This window comes from Engystomops pustulosus, chromosome 2 (assembly GCF_040894005.1).
Source record: "Engystomops pustulosus chromosome 2, aEngPut4.maternal, whole genome shotgun sequence".
In the NCBI taxonomy this organism is placed as follows: Eukaryota; Metazoa; Chordata; class Amphibia; order Anura; family Leptodactylidae; genus Engystomops; species Engystomops pustulosus.
The window spans coordinates 261,274,455-261,286,294 of NC_092412.1; positions in this window are offsets into that span (position 1 = coordinate 261,274,455).

Below are 11,840 nucleotides of genomic sequence, written 5' to 3' on the forward strand. Positions count from 1 at the left end.
GTGTGAGGCCTCCACATGCCTTTATGACTTTACTACAACACCTCGGCAGCTGCTAATAATGTTCAGTATTGTGTGCATCCTCCACATGCCTGTATGACCTCCCTACAACACCTTGGCATGCTCCTGATGAGGCTCAGTATTGTTTGTGGCCTCCACATGCCTGTATTACCTCCTTACTGTGCCTCAGAATGCTCCTGAGGAGGCTCAGTATTGTGTGTGGCCTCCACGTGCCTGTATAACCTCCCTAGAACACCTCGGCATTCTGATGAAGCTCAGTATTGTGTGTGGCCTCTATGTGCCTGTATGACCTCCCTACAACACCTCGGCATGCTCCTGATGAGGCTCAGTATTGTGTGTGACCTCCACGTGCCTATATGACCTCCCTACAACACCTCGGCATGCTCCTGATGAGGCTCAGTATTGTGTGTGGTCTCCACATGCCTGTATGACCTCCCTACAACACCTTGGCATGCTCCTGATGAGGCTCAGTATTGTGTGTGGCCTCCATGTGCCTGTATGACCTCCCTACACCTTAGCATGCTTCTGATGACACTTAATATAGTGTGTGGCCTCCACGTGCCTGTTTGACCTCCATACAATGCTCAGGCTCCTCCTGATGAGACTCAGTATTGTGTGTAGCCTCCATGTGCCCGTATGACCTCCCTAGCACACCTCGGCATGCTCCAGCATGCTCAGTATTGTGTGTGGCCTCCACGTGCCTGTATCATCTCCCTGCAACACCGCGGCAGCTCCTGATGAGGTTCAGTATTGTGTGTAGCCTCCATGTGCCTATATGATCTCCCTACAACGCCTCTGCATGCTCTGGATGAGGCTAAATATTGAGTGTGGCCTCCACATTCCTGTATGACCTCCTTACAATGCCTCATTAAACTCTTGATGAGGCTCAGTGTTGTATGTGGCCTCCTCGTGCCTGCATGACCTCCCTACAATGCCTCAGTATATTCTTGATGAGGCTTAGTATTGTGTGTGGCCTCCACATTGTCTGCATGACCTCCCTTGCATGCTCCTGATGAGACTCATCATTTTGTGTGGCATCTATGTACTTGTATGACCTCCCTACAACACCTCGTTATGCTCCTGATGTGACTCAGCATTATGTGTGGCCTCCACGTGCCTGTATCACCTCCCTACAATGCCTCTGCATGCTCCTGATGAGGCTCAGCATTGTGTGTGGCCTCCACATGCCTGCTTGACCTCCCTACAACACCTCAGCATGCTCCTGATGAGGCTCAGTATTGTATTTCACCTCCACATGCCTGTATGACCTCCCTACAATGCCACATTATGCCCCTGATGCGACTCCGTATTGTGTGTATGACCTCCCTACAACACCACGTTATGCTCCTGATGAGACTCAGCATTGGGGCAGATTTATCAAGCAGTCTGAAAGTCAGAATATTTCCAGTTGCCCATGGCAACCAATCACAGCTCAGCTTTCATTTCACCAGTGCTCATGAATATTTTAAAGGGGAGCTGTGATTGGTTGCCATGGGCAACTGGAAATATTCTGACTTTAAGACTGCTTGATAAATCTGCCCCATTGTGTGTGACCTCCACATGCCTGCATGACCTCCCTACACTGCCTTGTTATGCTCCTGATGTGTCTAAAAACTGGATGCACTGCTAGAAGACAGGCCAGCAGATGTGAAGGGGGCTGTAGAACAACCCGGCTAGCTTAACCCACTGTACTTCTACCCTCTGTACCTCTTCCCTCCACCCACTGTACCTCTACCCTCTGTACCCGTACCTTCCACCCTCTGTACCCCTACCCTTCATCCTCTATGCCTCTACCTTCTACCCTCCATCCTCTGTACCCCTTCCATCCTCCCACTGTACCTCTACCCTCTGTACCACTAACCTCCACCCTCTGTACCCCTACCCTCCATCCTCTGTACTTCTACCCTCTGTACCACTAACCTCCACCCTCTGTACCCCTACCCTCCATCCTCTGTACTTCTACCCTCTGTACCTCAACCCTCCACCCTCTTATATATCCCCTCTGTACCTCTTATCTATATCCTCTGTACCTCTTACCTATACCCTCTGTACCATTACCCTTCATCTTCTGTGACCTTATCCCCTACCCTCTGTACCTCTACTCTCCACCCTTTGTATCCCTACCCTCTACCTTCTGTACCTCCTACCTGTACCCCCTGTCCCTCGTATATATCCCCTCTGTACCTCTTACCTATACCCTCTGTACCATTACCCTTCATCTTCTGTGACCTTATCCCCTACCCTCTGTACCTCTACTCTCCACCCTTTGTACATCCACCCATCACCCTCTGGGATTCTGTTCTCTGGATGGAGAGTGATGCCAGAGGGCCTCATGTCCGTAGCTGTGGGAGTGCGAACATCGCTTGCAAAAAATAATAATATAAAAGGTCTCCCCACTGGTTTCTACTGCGTATTCTATGTTTATGCGTATTTCTATATGATGAAAGCTGGGAGGCTAGCCCCTATACAGCTTCTGCATGTCTACACTAAACTGAGCTCAGTAGATTTAATTGTTGGAATTTGACTGGATTTACTGCTGAGTTACTTCATGAGAGAACACTAGTTATCAAAAGAATTATGGGCAGCTTGTAATTGACTCAGTTCAGAGCAAATATAGGAAGAGGTTAGTCTCCACCTACTTCCCTGCTGCTGAGGAGGATTTCTGATAAGTAGCTTCAGAATAGAAAAATGATATTTTGCGCTGGAAAGAAAATGAAGAGCTGCACAAAATGAAATTGATTATTTTATTTAAAGGGAGAATCACTTTAAAAAAATGCTAAAATCATTATAAAGCAATTCAAACAGCAATTGAATATTGAAAACTGAATAAAAAAAAAACATTTGAAGTCAAACTTCAGCTACAATTTGAAGATGATGTTTAATAAAATCTTTTTTGAGCTTCTTTAAACAATTTAAATAAAATTTAAAAGTAAAATTAGAAAAGCCAAAAAAGTCGGAAATGCCGACTGATGCCGGTCCATATCTGGAATCTTGAAGCATAAACGGAGCCATTTTACCAAATGCAGGTAACTCCAGGCTGGACTGATGTGTAACTGCGCACCTCCCCATCCCAGCGAGGTTAGTCCATTTAGAGAGCGCTCAGTTCAGTGACGGACAACTGTCTGAGCTCGGGTGTGTCAAAATTTGTCAAAAAAGAGCTGAACTCAGGTGGTTTGTCACTTCTAGAAAAATCCATATTTTGTGATATTTGTAGCTCTGATAACAAAGTAACATTGTGAATATTAGAATTGCTGAGCAGCTCCTGTGATGGGGTACAGGGGCAGCGCACTGAGGGCTTGGCAGGGTTTAACCTCTTCCCCCAGTATTGGTAATTGTGGTGGTAGCAGGATGAGGTTTGGTGGTTGCTTTAAAGAGAACCTGTCACCAGCCATCCCCCATCACAGGCCTCGGACAGTACCTTTCTGATGTCTTCATACATGTTCCTCTGCTGCCTCTTTCTATGGGATTGGAGACACTTTTCAATACTTTTATTGATTTCCTCTTTTCCATTCATGGAGGGGGGAGCTGCAGTATAAACTGACGCTGCTAACCCCCATACTGACGCTGACACTACTAACCCTAACCCGAATTTCTAAGGGAGGGGTGAGGAGGAAAGTTGATTTTTCTTCACATAACCAGTTTCACTCTCACCCCCTCCTTACTGAGGGAGTGGTCAATGATGTTGCAGAGCTGAGTCACAAATAACCACCGTCTCTCGCTCTCTCTCTCGCACTTCCAGCCAGGCATTTTGTCCCCATTTTACCCCTGATAATACCCCAGCTGCTGCACCTCCTCTCTGAAGATCCGGTACATTGAATGGTCAGAGAACAGGGCTCAGATCTCGGTAACGGTGGGGGCTAGAAATACAATTCAAAGTGCCCCTGAATCCGCGTGCAAGCCCCTACATTCTGGTATGTTAGATTTAATAAGTTGGGGTTGGGGAAAGTCTTTAAATATACGGCGCTCAGTCACAATCAGTCGAATCGTCCTCCGGCATGCCCCTAATTTGTGTGGCATGGAGGCAGCGGAGCTGCGCCACAAAAAGAGTTGCATGCAACACAATCCCAGTCCCAGCGAAGATCCTTCTAATACCTGTGCGAGCAGTTTTAGTCCCAAAAAAGGTGCACAACGCAACCCTTAGTAAATGTGCCCCATTGTGTTATTACAGAGTGCCCCCTAGTGGTCACTTATCATCGCTGGGTGTCACCTCTGCTCCTCCTCCAATATCTGATTACACAGAATAATCGGTTGCGTGTAACTGCTGTGAGTAACTACCTCTCACCAGGGAGCACTTACCGCTAGTGAGTAGAACTTTCCTACAATTACGTGCATGAAGACCTCATATTTTGGGGCCTAAAGTCGAGTTTTCTGTAGAAATGGTCCTTTTATCTGACAATGAGAAACAGAAATAAGTTGTTTTCAGAAGATAAAGATGTGAGATAAAAATGATCACATTGTCAAATCGATTGTTCAGAATAGAAACAACGAAACAACACAGAAAGAAACAGTAAGAAGTTCTGGGACTTTCCTGGTTTATGTTATAGATCCAAATTCTCAATGAAATTTGGGAACCAAAAGAAAGTGACTATAGTGTCCCCTGGTGTCTCTGCCCCAAAGTTCATATCCCTCATAGGCTTCGGCGTGATGCGTAGCAGACACACTGGGGCACATTCACACTGGCCGGGGATGTTACATGGACTGGACGGACCGCACTGCTGGGGACGGGATTCCTTACATCATATAAGATGCAAGGAGCACAGCCGTATAATAAGTGCAGTGTCCACAGAACGCAGTCAGCTTATGTGTATGTCTGGTCTGGCGCCAGTGTCGGAGAGCTGAGTAGTAACTTTTTTGTTTCTGGCTACTGTGAGCTCTATTACTACGGGGCTCTCTTTTACTACTGGCTATAATGAGGTTCTGTTGCTATTGACCGCTGGGGGCACTCTAACTATTGGCTACTGTGCAGCACTGTGACTATTGGCTACTGTGCAGCACTGTGACTATTGGCTACTGTGCAGCACTGTGACTATTGGCTACTGTGCAGCACTGGGACTATTGGCTACTGTGCAGCACTGGGACTATTGGCTACTGTAGAGCATTGGGACTATTGGGTGCTGGGGAGCATTGGGACTATTGGCTACAGTGGAGCACTGGGACTATTGGGTGCTAGGGAGCACTGGGACTATTTGCTACTGGGGTGCACTGAGACTATTGGCTACTGGGGAGCACTGAGACTATTTGCTACTGGGGAGCACTGAGACTATTTGCTACTGGGGAGCACTGGGACTATTTGGTACTGGGGAGCACTGGAACTATTTGGTACTGGGGAGCACTGGGACTATTTGGTATTGTGGACCCCTTAGACTATTTGGTACTGGGGAGCACTGGGACTATTGGGTGCTAGGGACCACTGGGACTATTTGGTACTGGGGATCCCTTGGACTATTTGTTACTAGGGAGCACTGTAACTGTTGGCTACTGTGGGGGCAATGATTATTGGTGACTTGTGGGCTCTCTGAAGGCTGCAGTGGGACACTGTGCCTATATTGTCTACTGTTGGCCACTAGTCTTTTACTATATTGGCTTTCAGTGGCGACAATGTTACTATAAAATCAGTCTTAAAATTCTCACCGCTGGTGTTCCTGTGATTCTATTCACTAAGAGGCTTTGGCCTCTTAGCAAATATGGGCACAAACTCTGCCCTGTAGACTAGATTGTAACTGGCATAATATATTATCTGCCTGTTGTCCATCAGAGACTAAAGTCCCACTACCCACCTGCTCCCTGATATGCTGAAAGAGGTACTCAGGTCAGGAAATGAGCAAAACTGGAGTAAGAGATAGATTCATGTTCCTTCTCCACCAGAAAACTGGCAGAAAAGTTACTCTCTTCCTTCATAAGCTACTGTAGGGACACTGTTACTTTATTGGCTACTGAAGGAACACTGTTGCTATATTGGCTACTGAAGGGACACTGTTGCTATATTGGCTACTGTAGGGACACTGTTACTATATTGGCTACTGTGGGGCCTCTATTACTATATTGGCTATAGCAGAGCCCTGTAAATCTATTGGCTACTGTTGTAACACTTTCACAGTATTGGCTACTGTTGGGGCATAATAGTGATTTGAAGGGGAGCAAGAGAACTATTTTTTAATTCTATTAAATTTGAGATAAAAAAAAAGTTAGAGGAGATGATTATGAAGTGAAGAATCTAAAATATTTGTGCTGTAAAATCTACAGAGATGAGTATTGGAGGGGAGAAGCCAACATCGTGGTGTAGGTCTTACAATAAGACAAAATTTCACTACTCTCATAAAAACCTTAATCTGTGAGTAACCGGATTTATAGTAAATACTGGAATTACCCATGAGCTCACAATTCTGCTGCATCTTCCCTGTGCTTTGCTTTTTCGTCTATGAGGGAGGCTACACAGAGACTTTCTCTAATTCATTTTCTCATGTGGAGCTACAGGAGCAGTACACAGCCATACATGGAGCTACAGCCACAGTACACAGCCATACATGGAGCTACAGCCACAGTACACAGCCATACATGGAGCTACAGCCACAGTACACAGCCATACATGGTGCTACAGCCACAGTATACAGCCATACATGGAGCTACAGCCACAGTACACAGCCATACATGGAGCTACAGCCGCAGTACACTGCCATACATAGAGCTACAGCCGCAGTACACAGCCATACATGGAGCTACAACCAAAGTACACAGCCATACATGGAGCTACAGCCGCAGTACACAGCAATACATGGAGCTACAGCCACAGTACACAGCCATACATGGAGCTACAGCCACAGTACACAGCCATACATGGAGCTACAGCCACAGTACACAGCCATACATGGAGCTACAGCCACAGTACACAGCCATACATGGAGCTACAGTCACAGTACACAGCCATACATGGAGCTACAGCCACAGTACACAGCCATACATGGAGATACAGCCGCAGTACACAGCAATACATGGAGATACAGCCGAAGTACACAGCCATACATGGAGCTACAGCCACAGTACACAGCCATACATGGAGCTACAGCCGCAGTACACAGCCATACATGGAGCTACAGCCGCAGTACACAGCCATACATGGAGCTACAGCCACAGTACACAGCCATACATGGAGCTACAGCCACAGTACACAGCCATACATGGAGCTACAGCCGCAGTACACAGCCATACATGGAGCTACAGCCACAGTACACAGCCATACATGGAGCTACAGCCACAGTACACAGCCATACATGGAGCTACAGCCGCAGTACACAGCCATACATGAAGCTACAGCCGCAGTACACAGCCATACATGGAGCTACAGCCGCAGTACACAGTCATACTTGGTGCTACAGCCGCAGTACACAGCCATACATGGTGCTACAGCCACAATACACAGCCATACATGGAGGTACAGCCACAGTACACAGCCATACATGGAGCTACAGGAGCAGTACACAGCCATACATGAAGCTACAGCCACAGTGCATAGCCTTACATGGAGCTACAGCCACAGTACACAGCCATACATGGAGCTACAGGAGCAGTACACAGCCATACATGAAGTTATGGCCACAGTACCCAGACATACATGGAACTACAGCCACAGTACACAGCCATACATGGAGCTACAGCCACAGTACACAGTCATACATGGAGCTACAGCCGCAGTACACTGCCATACATGGAGCTACAGCCGCAGTACACAGCCATACATGGAGCTACAGCCGCAGTACACAGCCATACATGGAGCTACAGCCACAGTACACAGCCATATATGGAGCTACAGCCGCAGTACACAGCCATACATGGAGCTACAGCCACAGTACATAGCCATACATAAAGATACAGCCACATTACACAGCCATACATGGAGCTACAGCCACAGTACCCAGCCATACATGGAGCTACAGCCGCAGTACACAGTCATACATGGAGCTACAGCCACAGTACACAGCCAGACATGAAGCTACAGCCACAGTACACAGCCATACATGCAGCTACAGCCGCCACAGTATACAGCCACACATGGAGCTGCAGCCACAGTACACAGCCATACATGGAGCTACAGCCACAGTACACAGCCAGACATGAAGCTACAGCCACAGTACATAGCCTTACATGGAGCTACAGCCATAGTACACAGCCATACATGGAGCTACAGCCGCAGTACACAGCCATACATGGAGCTACAGCCGCAGTACACAGCCATACATGGAGCTACAGCTGAAGTACACAGCCATACATGGAGCTAACGCAACAGTACACAGCCAGACATGAAGCTACAGCCACAGTACACAGCCATACATGGAGCTACTGCCACAATACACAGCCAGACATGAAGCTACAGCCACAGTGCATAGCCTTACGTGGAGCTACAGCCATAGTACACAGGCATACATGGGGCTACAGGAGCAGTACACAGCCATACATGGAGCTACAGCCACAGTACACAGCCTTACATGGAGCTACAGCCGCAGTACACAGCCACACATGGAGCTACAGCCGCAGTACACAGCCATACATGGAGCTACAGCCCCAGTACACAGCAATACATGGAGATACAGCCGCAGTCCACAGCAATACATGGAGATACAGCCGCAGTACACAGCCACACATGGAGCTACAGCCACAGTACACAGCCATACATGGAGCTACAGCCGCAGTACACAGCCATACATGGAGGTACAGCCACAGTACACAGCCATACATGGAGCTACAGCCACAGTACACAGCCATACATGGTGCTACAGCCACAGTACACAGCCATACATGGAGTTACAGCCGCAGTACACAGCCAGACATGGAGATACAGCCGCAGTACACAGCAATACATGGAGATACAGCCACAGTACACAGCCATACATGGAGCTACAGCTGCAGTACACAGCCATACATGGAGGTACAGCCACAGTACACAGCCATACATGGAGCTACAGCCACAGTACACAGCCATACATGGTGCTACAGCCACAGTACACAGCCATACATGGAGCTACAGCCGCAGTACACAGCCATACATGGAGATACAGCCGCAGTACACAGCAATACATGGAGATACAGCCACAGTACACAGCCATACATGGAGCTACAGCCACAGTACACAGCCAGACATGGTGGTACAGCCATAGTACACAGGCATACATGGGTCTAAAGGAGCAGTGCACAGCCATACATGGAGCTACAGCCGCAGTACACAGCCATACATGGAGGTACAGCCACAGTACACAGCCATACATGGAGCTACAGCCAAAGTACACAGCCATACATGGAGCTACAGCAACAGTACACAGCCAGACATGAAGCTACAGCCACAGTACACAGCCATACATGGAGCTTCAGCTACAGTACACAGCCAGACATGGTGCTACAGCCACAGTACACAGCCATACATGGAGCTACAGCCGCAGTACACAGCCATACATGGAGATACAGCCGCAGTACACAGCAATACATGGAGATACAGCCACAGTACACAGCCATACATGGAGCTACAGCCGCAGTACACAGCCATACATGGAGGTACAGCCACAGTACACAGCCTTTCATGGAGCTACAGCCACAGTACACAGCCAGACATGGTGGTACAGCCATAGTACACAGGCATACATGGGGCTACAGGAGCAGTGCACAGCCATACATGGAGCTACAGCCGCAGTACACAGCCATACATGGAGGTACAGCCACAGTACACAGCCATACATGGAGCTACAGCCGAAGTACACAGCCATACATGGAGCTACAGCAACAGTACACAGCCAGACATGAAGCTACAGCCACAGTACACAGCCATACATGGAGCTACAGCCACAGTACACAGCCAGACATGAAGCTAGAGCCACTGTGCATAGCCTTACATGGAGCAACAGCCATAGTACACAGGCATACATGGGGCTACAGGAGCAGTACACAGCCATACATGGAGCTACAGCCACAGTACACAGCCTTACATGGAGCTACAACCACAGTACACAGCCATACATGGAGCTACAGCCGCAGTACACAGCCACACATGGAGCTACAGCCACAGTACACAGCCATACATGGAGCAACAGCCGCAGTACACAGCAATACTTGGAGATACAGCCGCAGTACACAGCCACACATGGAGCTACAGCCACAGTACACAGCCATACATGGAGCTACAGCCGCAGTACACAGCCATACATGGAGGTACAGCCACAGTACACAGCTATACATGGAGCTACAGCCACAGTACACAGCCATACATGGTGCCACAGCCACAGTACACATCCATACATGGAGCTACAGCCGCAGTACACAGCCATACATGGAGATACAGCCGCAGTACACAGCAATACATGGAGATACAGCTGCAGTACACAGCCACACATGGAGATACAGCCACAGTACACAGCCATACATGGAGCTACAGCTGCAGTACACAGCCATACATGGAGCTACAGCCGCAGTACACAGCCATACATGGAGCTACAGCCACAGTACACAGCCAGACATGGTGCTACAGCCATAGTACACAGGCATACATGGGGCTACAGGAGCAGTGCACAGCCAGACATGGAGCTACAGCCACAGTACACAGCCATACATGGAGCTACAGCCGAAGTACACAGCCATACATGGAGCTACAGCCGCAGTACACAGCCATACATGGAGCTACAGCCACAGTACACAGCCATACATGGAGCTACAGCCGCAGTACACAGCCATACATGGAGCTACAACCACAGTTCACAGCCAGACATGAAGCTACAGCCATAGTACACAGGCATATATGGGGCTACAGGAGCAGTGCACAGCCATACATGGAGCTACAGCCGCAGTACACAGCCATACATGGAGGTACAGCCACAGTACACAGCCATACATGGAGCTACAGCCGAAGTACACAGCCATACATGGAGCTACAGCAACAGTACACAGCCAGACATGAAGCTACAGCCACAGTACACAGCCATACATGGAGCTACAGCCACAGTACACAGCCAGACATGAATCTACAGCCACTGTGCATAGCCTTACATGGAGCAACAGCCATAGTACACAGGCATACATGGGGCTACCGGAGCAGTTCACAGCCATACATGGAGCTACAGCCACAGTACACAGCCTTACATGGAGCTACAACCACAGTACACAGCCATACATGGAGCTACAGCCGCAGTACACAGCCACACATGGAGCTACAGCCACAGTACACAGCCATACATGGAGCTACAGCCGCAGTACACAGCAATACTTGGAGATACAGCCACAGTACACAGCCACACATGGAGCTACAGCCACAGTACACAGCCATACATGGAGCTACAGCCGCAGTACACAGCCATACATGGAGGTACAGCCACAGTACACAGCTATACATGGAGCTACAGCCACAGTACACAGCCATACATGGTGCCACAGCCACAGTACACATCCATACATGGAGCTACAGCCGCAGTACACAGCCATACATGGAGATACAGCCGCAGTACACAGCAATACATGGAGATACAGCTGCAGTACACAGCCACACATGGAGATACAGCCACAGTACACAGCCATACATGGAGCTACAGCTGCAGTACACAGCCATACATGGAGCTACAGCCGCAGTACACAGCCATAAATGGAGCTACAGCCACAGTACACAGCCAGACATGGTGCTACAGCCATAGTACACAGGCATACATGGGGCTACAGGAGCAGTGCACAGCCAGACATGGAGCTACAGCCACAGTACACAGCCATACATGGAGCTACAGCCACAGTACACAGCCATACATGGAGCTACAGCCGCAGTACACAGCCATACATGGAGCTACAACCACAGTTCACAG